The sequence below is a fragment of the Prenolepis imparis genome, unplaced genomic scaffold, assembly GCF_030444845.1.
Source record: "Prenolepis imparis isolate NDT839.2.m4 unplaced genomic scaffold, iyPreImpa1.0 SCAF_7, whole genome shotgun sequence".
Lineage (NCBI taxonomy): Eukaryota > Metazoa > Arthropoda > Insecta > Hymenoptera > Formicidae > Prenolepis > Prenolepis imparis.
In genome coordinates this window covers 17,024,239-17,039,752 of record NW_028141165.1, presented here as the reverse complement: position 1 = coordinate 17,039,752, position 15,514 = coordinate 17,024,239, and the positions used below count along the sequence as shown (strand labels likewise).

The 15,514-nt window shown below is 41.4% G+C and overlaps 1 pseudogene; it reads left to right on the top strand.

Moving 5' to 3' along the window:
- Window positions 1–1,240: 1,240 nt before the first annotated feature.
- LOC145938656 (uncharacterized) lies at window positions 1,241–14,307 on the top strand (annotated as a pseudogene).
- Window positions 14,308–15,514: the final 1,207 nt, after the last annotated feature.

The following is a 15,514-nucleotide window of genomic DNA, read 5'->3' as shown; positions in this document are numbered from 1 at the left end:
AATAGTGACAGTTAGGCAGGGAGTAGGAAGTATATAGAGAAGGGCACGCGGCAATGGTAGAAAGTTACTAGAGTTACTAGAGTGGAACTAGGGGAGAGCAGAGAGTAAGTAAGGAGATAGAGAGGAAACAGGATAGGAGAAAAGGATAGCATAGGGGAGAAGATACAAGGATTAGAGAGTTAGAGGGAAATGAGTAGCGGAAAGAAAGAGGGAAACAAGGGAGGTGAAGGTGGAGGGATGAGAGGGAGAAAAGAAAAAGAAAGGAGCGGAAGTTTAGGGAATATAGAGGAGATTTGGAAAAGAAAAAGGGAGATAATGGAAAAAAGCGTAGAAGAGGAGAAGGAGGCGTTCAAGAGGAGCAACAGGGTGGCCAGATCGCCGGAAAAAGGGGAGGGGGGAGATAGGGAGGATGATAAAAGAAATGAGGGAGGAAATAATGGAGGGGATGGAGGAAATAAGGGAAGAGATAAAGGGGCAGGGAGATAGAATAAAAGCGGAGATGGAAGAATTAAGGAGAGAGTGCAAGGAGCAGATGGAGGAATGGGGAAGAGAGAAGAGAGAATTGAGGAGGGATATGGAAAGCATGAGGAAGAGAATGGAGGGGCTGGAAAAGACGATGGAGGGGTGGAAAATAGGAAGGGACAGAAGAGGGGGTAGGCGTAGGAAAGGGAATGGAAAAGAGGGTAGGGGAAATAGAGAGGAAATGGGAGGTAATGGAAAAAGAGGAAAAGAGGAGGAATATTGTGATAAGAGGGCTGGAGGTAAAGGAAGGAAAGAGGAGAGAGGGGGCAGAAAAGCTGATGGAGAAGATAGAAGCAAAAGTGAAGATAGTGAAGATTAGGAAGATAGGAGAGGATAGAGAGAAGGGGAGGGAGATGGTGGTGGCGGAGCTAGAGAGGGAGGAGCAAAAGTGGGAGGTAATGGAGAAGAAAAGAAGGTTAAGGGGCAGAAAAGAAAGGATTGGAGCGGATTTAACTTGGAGGGAAAGAAAGATAAGAGGGAAGCTGGGAGAGATTGCAAGGATGGAAGTGAGGAAGGGGGAAAGGGCATGGGTAGGAAACGGGAGGATAAGAATAGGAGATAAATGGTGGAGATGGGATGAGGAGGAGGAGGTATTGAAGGATGAAAGAGGGAATATAAGAAGAGAGGAAGCGGGGGAAGAGGGGTGACAGAAAGGGAGAGGGGGGAAATAGAGGGAAGCAAGGAGAGGACGAGAGAGGGGGGAAGAGGAGGATGGAAGATGGTGTTTTGGAATATAGCGGGAATAGGGAATAAGGATAAGGATTTTTGGAAGGGGCTAGAAGAATGGGAGGTAATAGTGCTGGCAGAAACATGGCTAGAGGAAAAGGATTGGAAGAAAGCCAAAAGGAACTTACCGAAAGGGTATATATGGGAGGCACAATGGGCGAGTAGAAAGAGTAAGAAAGGAAGAGCGATAGGAGGAATGATGATGGGAGTCAGAAAAGAGATAACAGAGAAGGGAGTAAAGATAGAAAAGGAAAGGGAGGGATTTATGGTGGGGAGAGTCAAAGCGGGGGGGAGAAATGGAAGATAGTGGGGGTATATGTAAGAGAGGGAATGGAAAAAGCGGTAAAGGAAATGGAGCAGTGGATGGAGGATAAGGAAGAAGGAGTGCACACAATTATAGGGAGGGATTTTAACGCGAGGACAGGAAGAGAAGGGAAAAGAGTGAGAGGAGAGGAGAGGACAGAAGAGGAGGAAGAGGGGGAAGGTAAGAGAAGATCAAAAGATAGGGTAACGAATGCAGAGGGAAGGAAATTGTGTAAGTTTATAGAAGAAAGGGGATGGAGCATATTAAACGGTAATATAAGAGGGGATGAGGAAGGGGAATGGACATTTACGGGGGGAAGAGGGAATACGGTAATAGATTACGTGATAGGGAATGAAGATAGTAGGGAAAGAGTGAGGAGACTAAGAGTGAGGGACAAGGTAGACTCGGATCATCATCCAATAGAGACAGAAGTGGAAGGGAAGAAGGAGAGAGAGAGGGGAAGGCAACAAGGGGGAGCGGGGAGAGGGATGTGGAATGAAGAAGGATGCGGAATATTGAGAGAGAAAGTGGGAGAAATGGGAAAGGGAGAGGAGGAAATAGAAAGAGAATGGGAAAGAGTGGAGGGGAAACTAAGGGAGGCGATGAGAGAAACAGAGAGGGAGATGAGGAGAAGGAAAAAGAAAGAGAGGAAGGGATGGTGGGATGAAGAATGTGAGGGGGAGAAAAAGAAGGTAAGAAAGGAGCTGAGGAAGTGGAGGAGAGAAGGGGGAGAGGGGGAGGAATACAAGAAGAGGAGGATGGAATACAAGAAGTTATGTGAGATGAAGAAGAAGGAGGAGAATGAGAAATGGGAAAGAAAGGCAGCAGAGGTGAAAAGGGAGGCAGAGGTATGGGAGATAGTGAATAGAGAAAGGAGAAGGAGGGAGGGTATAAGTGAGGAGATTGGGATGGAGGAATGGAGAGGATACTTTATGAAGTTATTGGGAGGGGTAGAGGAGAGAGTGGTAAGAGAGATGGAAGAGGGATGGGTAGAGGGGGAAGAAGAGGAGGAAGAAGAAGAAAAGATTGGGAAAAATGAGTGGAGGGAGGCAATTAAGAGGCTGAAGGAGGGAAAGGCGGCAGGGATAGATGAGATTCCGAATGAGTTGTGGAAATATGGAGGAGGGAATTTGGAGGAATGGGCATTAGAATTTGGTAACAGGATATGGAGGGGAGAGGGATGGCCGGAGAGATGGAGAGAGGGAGTAATAGTGCCGATAATAAAGAAAGGAGAAGGGAGGGAGGTGGAGGATTATAAAGGGGTAACGCTGATGCCGACGATATACAAAATATATACGATGGTGTTGGCGGAAAGGATAAGAAAGGAGATGGAGGAGAAAGGAATAGTGCCGAAGAACCAAACGGGATTTAGAAAGGGAATGGGGACGATAGATAATATATATGTGTTGAATTATGTGATAAGCAGGCAATTGGAAAAGAAGGGGGGGAAATGGCGGTAATGTTCGTGGATTTAAAGGCGGCATTTGATTCGGTGGATAGAGGGAAGTTAGGGGAGGCAATGAGGGAGAGAGGGATAAGGAAAGGGTTAAGAAGAAGAGTGGAGGAGATAATGAGGGAGACGAGGTGCAGAGTAAAGGTGGGTGGAGAATTAGGGGAGGAATTTTGGACGGGTAAAGGTGTGAGGCAGGGATGCCCATTGAGCCCACTGTTATTTAATATTCTAATGGCAGATTTGGAGGAGAAAATGGGGAAAGTTAAAAGGGGAGGGATAAAGATAGGAGGAGAGAGGATATACACGTTAGCGTACGCGGATGATATGATGTTGATGGCGGAAGATGAAGAGGAATTGAGAGGGATGATAGAAAGACTGGAGGGATATTTGGAACACAAGAAGTTGGAGCTTAATGCGAAGAAAACGAAGATAATGAGGTTTAGAAGAGGAGGGGGAAGATGGAAGAAAAGAGAATGGAGGTAAAAAGGAGAAAAGGTGGAAGAGGTGAAGGAGTGCAGAGGAACGGAAGGCAGGAAGGGCAAGTGAAAGAAAGAATAAGAAGGGCGGCAGTAGTCATGGGGCAGATGTGGGGAATAGGGAAGAGAAGATTTGGCAAGGATTGGGGGAGAAGATTATGGTTATTTGATAGGTTGGTATGGACGGTATTGAGTTATGGGGTGGAGATATGGGATGGAAGGAGAGAGAGGGAATGGAAAGGTTAGAGGAAAGATTCCTAAGGTGGATGTTAGGAGTAGAAGGAAGGACACCGGGGTACATGGTAAGAGAGGAGGTACAGAGGGAAAAATTGAGAACGAGAGCGGGGAAAAGGGCGTGGGAGTTTGAGAAAAGGATGGAGGAAGGAAGGGGAGGGGAATTGGCGAGGAGGTGCTGGGAGGAATTGAGAGGAAGGGCAAGGGAGGGAAGAGCAGGGTCAGAATGGGAAAGGGAAAGGATGGAGGTTTCTTCAAGAAAAGAGGGTGGGGGATAGAGGAGGTGGAGGAGAGAAGAGGGGAGGGAGAGGGTTGGTATGGAAGGGTGATAAGGCATGACTTGGAAGAGCAAAGGAGGGAAAGGTGGGAGAGAATAGAAGGATCGGGGTATAATAGATGGTACAAGGAGATAAAAGGCGAAGGAGTGCCGGAGTATTTAAGAAAGGAATGGAGAGAAAATAGATGGAAAAGGGTGGCGAGGTTTAGATTAGGAAGTGAGATATGTGGGAGGGAGGAGGAATCATGGGAGCCTGTTTGGGAGAGGTGTAGGGAATGGAGGGAGGGGGGAGAGAGTTGGCAGGAGGTGGTAAGAGAGATGTTAGGAGAGAAAGGGGAAGGGGAATGGTGGATGAGGAAGGTGGAGGGGAGAGAGAGAGAGAGAGAGAGACGAATGAATGAAGGAAGGAAGGGAAGGTAAAGATCGCGAAGGGAAAGTAAGGAGAAAGAAGGAAAGAAAGTACAGGAAATGGAAGTCCTTGCGGAAGGCGTGTGTGTGTGTGGAGGTTGGGCGGATGCTATGGGGAGAAGGCCGGGATAACGGGCGACCCAGAGGCGGATGCCCAACATCCTCAGCGGGCGAGTTTAAGTTAGGTTAAGTTAGATTAAGTAATAGGATAAGTAGATATAAGGAAATAAGTGTTACGAATTGAGAAAGGAGGAGAGGTATAAGTTTGTTATGTTTTGTTGTTTCCTTTATGTAAAGAGATTGTAACCCTAAGGGGAATTCAATAAAACCAATACTACTAATAGTTCTGCAAGAAACAAGTGGCCGTTTCGGACCGATAATACAGAAGTCAATGTACAAAGCAGATAATATCCTCGTTTTTGCCACAAAATCTGGAAAATTGACATCCGACATTTTTATTAAATGGTTTGAAGATGTCTTCTTGCCTAATGCTGGCAAGAAGTCTATTTTGTGTTTGGACTCTTGGTCAGGACAAACAGAAAAGAAATTTGAAAATATAGACAAGGGTAATAAAGAAGTAAAAATCCTTACAATTCCTGCGGGAACAACTGGCTTCACTCAACCATTGGATGTCTACGTATTCAGACCGTGGAAAAACTTCCTGAAACAATTTTCGGACTTAATTCTCTTATACAACTATGATATTAACCTACATTTGAGGAATAACATTCTCAAAATTCAATCATTAATCCACAATCAATTCTCATCACCCCGATTCCAAAACATAATTAAATATGCCTGGTGGAAAAGTAGATATATTGAAGAAAAACCAGATAGATGTAAAACGCCTGTTGATTTCTATTTAAAGAATTGCGGTACAGTCTGCAAAATCTGCAATAACATTGCAGTAATAAAATGTGCGTGGTGTACTAACTCTCTGTGTATGGAGCATTTTTTTGCGATAGAAGATAAAGCTATTCCTCATTATTGCCATGAATATAAAGAATAATGCCAATTATGGAATTTATACTCATAGACTATGAAAAGAAATTATGAAATCTTACCTTCACTGGCTGGATCTCGACCATATCTTGCCTTTACTGGCTGGATTTCGCTCACATCTTGCCTTCACTGACTGGATCTCGACCATATCTTGCCTTTACTAGCTGGATTTCGCTCACATCTTGCCTTCACTGGCTGGATCTCGACCATATCTTGCCTTTACTGGCTGGATTTCGCTCACATCTTGCCTTCACTGGCTGGATCTCGACCATATCTTGCCTTTACTGGCTGAATTTCGCTCACATCTTGCCTTCACTGGCTGGATCTCGACCATATCTTGCCTTTACTGGCTGGATTTCGATCACATCTTGCCTTATTTGATTGAATAATTAACTTTTAATTCCTTTATCGATCGAATTATTGACTGATCTTGCCTTAATTGGTTGGATCAATGAACAATTTTAAATTGCAGAGGCTTGTTTTATTTACAAATCACCAACGTTCTGAATGTAAAATTTTACGCTCTATCGATTCTCGGGATGAAAAGTAAACTACTCCCTTTGAAAAACATGAAATGATTTTCAAATGACCTTAAAAATCGATCTCAAGGTCGACTTCAAGGTCGCCATCAAGTGCATCACTTTGAACTCTACAACTTTGGTCCTAAGCACTTTTTTCAGAAAATGTATCGTTTTAAGAAATAATTAGCCATAACTGTTTCCACTTCCAGGGATTGAGGGGTGCTTTCTACCCCTAAAAAGCGTGTTTAGCCGAAACAAAAAAACACGTATTTAATATTTTTCGGTGTTTAGTAAGTATGTTTCATTCAAATCGGTGAGTATCAGTTGGGTAGTGTTACTTGTGAGTCGTGAGAACCGATATCGGGACGGGCATGGCTCCCGTGGCTCCCGCAAGCCAATCGATCGCATTATCGAACGCCTCGCGCATGTCAGGTTCGTGCCTACTCCGCGCGAAACACGGGGCTGCCAATAACGCCCGGCGCCCTTGCGTCACCTCAACGACTCAAATTTTGTCGCAAATTTATTGGTTCCTTGCGATGGGGGAGGCTCCAGCACGTAGATAATAAAAGGAGCGCCCACCCAATTTTTCGACCCTTATCGCAGTATATCGCAGTAAACCGCATATCGCTTCTCCGCTTATTGTTAAACCGCAAATTCGTTGACGACCTCCGCTTACCATTATAATTTGATTCGATCACTCACTCTGAAACTCAATTATTTTTATATTAGTATTGTGCGTGTATAACTTTGTTAATCAGTGTATTTAATTTGATTAAAACTATTGATACATAAAATTGACTTATCTATTCCGCAAGTTGCGTTCTCGAACAAAATCAAAGAAACAGAAACAATATTAAAATGAAGTAAGAAATCAACAGTATCCAGTATTTAAATCAAAGAAACAGAAACATATTGAAATAAAGTAAGAAACCAACAGTATCCAGTATTTGAATCAAAGAAACAGAAACATATTGAAATAAAGTAAGAAATCTATAGTATCCAGTATTTAAATCAAATAAACAGAAACAGTAATTGAACGTCAGTCAGTCAGAACTTCTTCTTTTATAGATATAGATATATGGATAATCAATCTCTTTATTAATTTTATTTTATCAATAAAGTACAAATTCCTGAAAAACAAAACAAAATTGTTCTTCATGTAAACTATGTAACACCAGAATAAAATACGAGAGCATTTGTCGTCTTATATACTTCTTGTGACAGTTTCTTAACTACGAAAAGACAGTTCGCCGCGAAGCCATCTTTCGGCGGAATTGCGGTACTAACTGTTCTCACATAAAGCGCACTCGCGAGAAATACGCTTTAATACTTCAAAAATAATTATGCATTCAAACAATAAATAAATTTACTTAAAACATACAAACAAACGGTAAACCTAATTATATATTATTAAAAAATATAGTAGATAAATAAACTTTTTCAACAATTTTTAAGAAATATATATATAGAATTAAGCAGCAACTAAAACGCTACTTTATAATAAAGATTTAAAATATAGGCATTTAAAAAAAAATTAACTCCCCTTTTTCACCTCTGGATTTTCGAAAAATGGTAAAACACGTGTTTCTTTATTTTTAAAGGAGAATCCACCAATTTTTACGTCTATAACATCTTCGGTTTTTGAGATATAGGTATCCTCATAAAAAAATTAACCCCCCCTTTTCACCCCTTTAGGGAAGGAATTTCCAAAAATCCTTCCTTAGTGGGTGCCTGCGTCATAAAAATAATGCATCTTCCCACGTTCCTAGGTTAAACGGTTTTGATCTGAACGTTGATGAGTCAGTCAGTCAGTCAGTCAGGACTTCTTCTTTTATAGATATAGATATACATACTATATATATATATGAAGAGATTTTTGGGGGTCACTTACTACTTGTAGAGTGCGTAGATAGTATATTCACAAAATCAGGCTGCGTCAGGATCAGTGACTGTAGTCTCCAGGTGGAAATCTGACTGGTATATCCAATTGGAACTCACTATTAGTCACTGTCTCTCGGTGTCGCACTGTGTTCTCACACACACCAAACGAGCGTCAATATTTGAAAATGAGGTCTAAGTTTGTGCGAGGCTGAGTTTAAAAAAAAGACGAAAAAAATCGAGTGCGAAAAAAAAACTGAGCTTACCCGAAAGTCCGAAATAAAAATATCCTCTTTCGAGGGATGTCGTGGTATCAATCTCCTTGCTCCTCCTCTGCATTGGTTTGTTAATATTTTCCAACGAATAAAAAATTTTTTATGACGCCCTTTTAGTCCCGGAGGCGTTTCCCTTGACTTAAGGCTCCTGGCTCCTTTCCGACCATGTCGAAATCATGACCTCAGAGGCGAGAACACACACGCTAAAATTTCTTAGATGCCATTTCGAAATAAAAAAATATTTCGATGAAACAGCACTTCAGATGGCTTTAGCACACTCTTAAAAAACCCCGAAAACTATCCTTTCCCCTTTATAATCAATCAACAGCTGTAAAATGTAATATTATGAAGCCCAGTCCGTCTGGTCTTTGCACATACGCAGTCATTCCGCATGTCAAAGTCTGATATCTCGATCATTTTACAGATGTTGATTGATTATAAAGGGAAAAGGATAGTTTTCGGGGGTTTTTAAGAGTGTGCTAAAGCCATCTTAAGTGCTGTTTAATCGAAATATCTTTTCATTAAAAAATGGCATCTAAGAATTTTCAGCGTGTGCTTTCTCGCCTTTGACGTCACAATCCAATATGGCCGCGGTGAGCACCCAGGAGCCTTAAAAGTTACTAGTATTGGTCAGGGCTTTTGTTTATGCTTTTATGTTTTGACCAATGGAGAATTTGTTGCTATCAAGTGAGATTGATATTTTTATTACCCCCTCGAGTTTATCTCAGTCCGATATCGCGTAACTGTGATCTGTCAGCTGAGGATTATTTGGGATCTGTATCGTTGTTATTCTCCCTTCTAAAATTTTATTAGTTTTTAAGTTGGTTTTGTTTAGAGGACTGTCGACTATAGGTTAGCTTCCTGGAGCATAACGAGTTACAGTTTGAATTTTACGAGTCGATCTATTTGGTTTCCAAGTTCTATAACAATCTTTACTTTCATTATTTAACTATCTCGGCATATGTTTTCCTCGCCTATCAGATCACAGTTTATTTGTGCATCTGCATATTTCGAATATCGCCTTGCGTTCTCCGAAAGAAAAAAATCGTGGAGTCCACAGGGTCCACGTAACAATATTATTCTCCACGCCATGAAGTGAATATGAAGAAGCCGCTTCTCCATGTATTACAACTTTATTAAAAAATTAAACTTACAAAAATGTTTTCACTTACCGCGCACCGACGGCTTCTAATAAATATTGCACCGTGTTATGCTTGAAGTAACTTGGACACAATTCACTGTTCACGGAGGCGTACAGTAACCGTAAAATATCTGCGACTTGTTGAATATTAATGAACGACGGAGCTGGTGGAAGACCAAGAGCCTGCAAGAATTATGCTACTCCGGCGCAGTTGTCACTCTGTAGCTCCGTAGTGGGATTATAGAAACGCCCACTGAGCTATACACTACACTAAAGTGCTTATTTTATTGTTACGTCCGGACTCGGGTAAGCAGGAGTCAAAGGGTGGACGTAACTACTTTATTTCTCGAACAAACGCCGAACGGTGCGTTTGCTCGAGCCGAACGAACGTGCTTAGGTCCAAATAGGTCAACGACCGCAAGAGTCGCTTTTACTCTATTTAAAGGACCGTTCGCTCGGTGGTCCCTTTTCGGCAAGAGAATCTAATCTCTTTTGTTCAGGATGGGACCTTGTGCGATCTTGGATTACGGGAATGAGTGGGAACGTATTTGCTAATTAATAGAAACCATTTAGATTAAAATTTATAAATTTATTTTAATATCGCGACAAGAGAAATTCTATACATAATATTAATAATAAGCGGATTTATTCGCTAATAGAAGTGTGAGTGTGTGTGTGGATCGCGGGTGATACATGAATGCGGAGGTCATCAACAGAGAGGGGGAGAAGTTATTGTTTTAAAAAGCTAGTATCCCGGTTGATTATTACAATAACTTTTCAATAAATTACTAAATGATACATAAAAAAGGTTTGTGCGTGTGTGTGGAGAGTGAGTGAGTGCGAGTGAGGATCATAAGAGTTCGGAAATTTCGGCGGTAGAGGGGGGAAGGAAGGCTCGGAGGATGTCAGCGGGAAATCCTACAGGGTTGAGATAGATAGGAGTAAACATAGGGATGAGTGTGCCGGGGAGACTTCTCTCTACAATTCTGTAGAACTGCTCTTCATCGGGATCATCTGGCCCGCAGGTACACCTTCTGGGAAAGAGAGATCTAAGATAGGGAAATTAGAGAGGAGCCATTTATAGAATTCTTCCCCATGAATGAAGGGAATTCGCCCGCGGTGTCCTTTGATAAAGGCGTAGGCGTCGTGATAATAGGAGGGAATCTCAGTCAACTCTTGGCAATTGCAGCCGCATCTCATTCTATATTAGGTGGGGTGAGGGGAGAGAGAATGGTTCGGTAGAGAGGGAGAGGGAACGCGTGGTGCTTCTGGCGAGGCAGGTGGAAAGTAACGGGGAATATCCGATGTGGGTGTGTCGAAGTTATTATGGGCGGTGTACTGGTTAATTATTTCGATATGATCGGTAATTAATCGCTCTAATAGATCTCGCGATTGGCTGTTGTCCGAGAATGCGTCGGCCGTAACCCGAGCCACTTCTCGCCTCAGCCGTCGGTTCCGACGATTTCGCGATCGTTTTAAAAGCCGCTTGGAATGGGCTGAAGTCTCCACTAAACGATAATAATAATGAAGAAGCGAATCTAAGAGGGAGTTCCTGGATCTACATAATATTGTAAAATTCGCACCTCTACAAGTGTATTAGCAAGTATGGAGAGGGAAGTAGGGGAAGACTTACACTGCAGTTATGCAGGAAACCCGCGAAATCAGAGGCTCACTCTGCAATTATGCAGGAAACCCGCGAAATCGGAGGCTCACTCTGCAATTATGCAGGAAACCCGCAAGAAGGAGAACTTTGAAGGAGGGAGGGGTTTATGGTTGTTAATGCGATCCTCTCAGCAGTATTATGCATTCAGGAACCCTTTCCCTTTTTAATAAGGTGGGATAGAATTCATCCAAAGAGACTTACTGCTTGTAGAGAGCGTCGTGAGTTTTTTCTGGCTCTGGCTGAATTTGCAGTCTATCGGAATTGAGCTTTCTCTCGCACTCACACATCAATGAACGTCGATCGAAAAAAAAACTGTTTGATGCCGGATCTAAGTACGCGGCCGGATAGGTAGTGTGCGGTCAATTGCGCTTAAAAGTCCGGAGTAAAATCTGCTCTCCCGAAGGATGTCGCGGGTATATCAACCTTCTTGCTACTCCTCTCCATTGGTTTATTAACATTTCCTGACGAATGGGAAATTTTTCAATGACGCCCTTTAGGTTCCTGGGGGCGTCGCTTTTGATTTTACAATTATCATGGATAGTCAGGGCTTTTGTTTAGGCCCTTACGGGGCATATACTTTGCGCATGAGATGACGAACTTGAGCGTGATCGCGCGGATTTTTGAAAACTATCATGTACTACTTAAGAAATATTTTGCATTGTCTGCGATTCTGATGAGAGAGATTTTGCGAGTATAACGCTGGGATTCTGATGACTTTCTTTGAATAACAAATCTATGATAGCGTTGCACGATGACAATTTCCGATATAAGATCGTTGCGATTATTACTAATTTCGGGGAAAGTCGGCGAGTCGTTAGACTAATTTATCAGACCACACGGTAACTTCTTGCGAAATTCGATTATATTTTTCTTTATTTTTAATAAAATATTATTATCCTAGCAATTCTTTTGCGCCTACTTCTTTTCTTCTTCTTTACTTTTACTCTTATTGCATTGCAGGGATTGATACGCATCTTGCCACTCAGTGTAATAAAATAATAATCTCTTGAGTTGAACAATGGACATGACGGATAAATGTCGAAGAAAAATTTTTACGATAATCGTTTTTTCGCATTCCGTAGGATTGTATATGTTTAAGGATGTTTCCAATGTATGTTTATTTCGCAAAATAATTAATTTAGGTTCTACGAGTTCATAAATGAAAAAGCTAATGATTTAGTATTAATATTGTGTGTGAGTAGAAACACGCACACGCGCAACATATTGTTTAAATATGAAAAGGTTTAATTATTAAAGGTTTGCCTCAGTGAAGTTTAAATCAAAGTGAAATTTTACAAATATAATATACATCTCAAAATGTTATTATAAATTAGTATAAATATAAGTTATTTATTTGCGTCTATATACTACGTTTTTTTACATTTAATTACCTTTAACTGTAAGTTTCAGTTTTAAGTGATTTTGTAATCTATATGTATAAGACGTGGGAAGTTTAAATTTTATTTCGTTAATTAAATATTTGACGCTGTTAAAGGGAGCACTGATTGTGAGAGCGAGTCGTTCGATCAAGAGAGAGACAATTAAGAAATCGATTAATTCGATACGTGCGTCGAGGATCTCGGTACTTCAGTAAGTCGTGGAATGGCATCATAAATAGATTTCGTGATCCTTTTACTACAGGCTTCTAGATTATTAGAGCGTTAACTGTTGATTATATAGAGTGCTAAGTCATTTATTCTGCGCATGAGTATACGATTTTATTTTTGTTTATAATGCAGCCGCGCATGCAAATAGTTATAGTGCTGTCATACACATTTGACAACCATAACACTTGACTTTTATAAAAATATATTTTTGAAATTTTTTCCGCACCCTTTAGATGGATATAATACAAGTCAATGAGGTTAGGATTATTTCATGTTACATTCATATGTATGTGTACGACAGATGCATTTACAATATGCACATATGTAGAATAAGATTTTGTACTTACTTTTATACATATTTTCTGCAGACATTTTATATAAACGAAATAGAGTTACTAATCGAATAATATATGTATAGAAGTCTGATCCTTATGCAATTCCAAAGGATCAAAGACACACGTGTAATTAAAAAATTCGAGCATTATGCAACTCCAAGGATCTGCGGCTGAATCAGCATGCTCCACGTAATATAATCACTCTCTTTTGATCTAGGAAACGAACACCTCGTGATTGATTAATCTTTCTCTTCAGTTCTGAGTTTCTTAATTCATTTTCATAGTGTTCTGTACCCATGGTTATCACGCGAAATTCTCTCGGTGGAGCGACTCAACATATATAAAAGTGCCTCGCTTTGTTTCGGTATCGCCATTAATTTCGATAGGTCGAACGTCACGTGACTCTTCTTTCATTCGGCCGCTTTATCTAGCTATCGAATTATTGTATTGTTTTAGTTTTAATTTGCGTTCATTGAAATTGTACCTGCGTCCACGATTACCGATACGTCGATAAGTGACGAAGAAAGCGCGAGTATCTTGTGCAGATCTCGAGTGACTCTCGTGCAATCTGGACAGTTTACGTTTCCTTGCATTCGCGATCGCAACCTACGATGCGATCAAGATATCCGATGTGCGCGTTCAAGATTTCCGATCGTGAGGGCATTTCGAATGGTGTTCGGCAAGATTTCTGTCGCATAAGATAGAAATACGCAGGATAGCTGCCTTACGATTCAAGATTTCCGTGTGATTATTTTAGAACATATTTCGCCTAGTATGTAATCATCTTCATAGTAGTTTTCTTTTTAACTCAAACAATTCGCCTCAGTTGGCACGAATTGCCGGACGACGTCCACAATTAACTATGTTGTCGGATAACAAATGGATAATTGTTGCGTCTTAAACCTAACCTGAGGTTAGGTTGTGACCGGACGATGGGTCTTGAGAGTTCGGGAGTTATGTTGTTTAGGTAGTTTTCCTACCTTTAACACGGTCGCCAGTCCGTTTCTCTACACCACGGACAAGATCTCTGGATCCCCAGAATGAGAACCCCTTCACCAGATGAGTACCGCTGCTGCGTAGTCTACCTGGTCCACAGACAGGACCTCTGGATCCCCAGGATGAGAACCCCTGTTCCAGATGATCACCACTGATACTTAGTTTACCTTGTCTCCAGACAAGACCTTTGGATCCCCAGGATGAGAATCCCTTCTCCAGATGAGCACCTTTACTGCTTCACTGCCCGCTGTTACTGCGTAGCTTCCTTTGTCAGAGACAAAGGCACAAGATGACGTCATCCAACTGTCACCTTTGTTCGTCATATGCAATGACGCAACACTCGCGTCACACGCTTTGTTAATAATTAATTGTATTAATTATTATTTCAGGAACCACCAGGATGTGGCAGCTTCCAGTCTATGCGTCAGGATCTGTCCAGGATTCACCGAAGACGTCACCACGCACAGGATTTCGTTGATGGATAAATGAACGGGCACTCGGTCTTATATTATAAATATAAAATATTTATTTAAAATTAATATAAAGAAACTCTCTCCCTTCACATCCAAAAACAAAATAAAATATTCCGCACAAATAAAATAAAGTATTCTATGTTTAATATTGCACGACTGACTCATGCGTCTTTCCACGTCGGTGGTCGCGAGAGCAAGAGCCTCGATCCCTCTCTCGGCTCTCCCTATATAGCCGTGAGCCCCCACTCCGCATGATGGCGAGCTCCCTGCGCCTCCTACAATCACGCATACGCGTCTTAACTCTAAGTACATATCGTTTGCGCTTATTATATTTAACCGCTTACGGTTTAATACACGCTTAACTGTACCGCAATTAATAATAATTAATGATTAAATAAGAACTAAATATAATATGGTTGTCTCCGCAATGGTAAGTACCATTGATGGTAAGTCCCAGTGTCGGTAAACTTACCGACTGTGCTCGGTTGGTAAGTCGGTAAGTTTTTTAGTGTTCACTTTACAGTCGATCACTTATCGTCCGTCGGTAAGTTGTCAGGCTCGACGTGTAAAGTAATTTCCCTCGGGTCGGTTAGTTACCGACCGTCGGCTGTCGGTAACTGTTTATCTCTTGTGTCACTTAGTTACCTCAGAAAAAGTCGGCAGCGGCTGACCTCTTCCCCGAGTCCCGGATCTGGTCTGTCGGGACCCCTTCGGCCGTCTCCACCTTCGTAGACGGGCTTGGCTGATGTTTGAGTGGATTCGCCGGCTCCCTGCTGGTCGTTGCTGCGGTCATCCTTTCCACTCGTACCTGCGGTTGCAAGGTTAGATTAAGTAGTCTGTTATTGACGGTGATTATATATATGTGATTATGCAAGCAATTACTATTGATGAAATTGCATAAGTATTAATAAAATATATTATAAATCTAAATGCGCTTGATTTTAATAAAAACGTATATAATCGTAACGAGTAATACATTAGAACAAAGAAGACATTAGAACGCGTAACTCATTCAGATACGCTCTCCTTGGTGAGTGTTCGTCTGGATCAGGAAGAAAGATGAAATTTATTAGTCTTATGAGTTCTGATGCCGTACTTATAATTATAATATGTACAAGGCCGTTCTCTTTAGGATGGATGCAAACTTGTTAGATGCCATTTGGTAAATGAAGACGATTGCTGCCTAAGAATGTAAAGCAAAGATGTCCTATCTTGATGGTAGG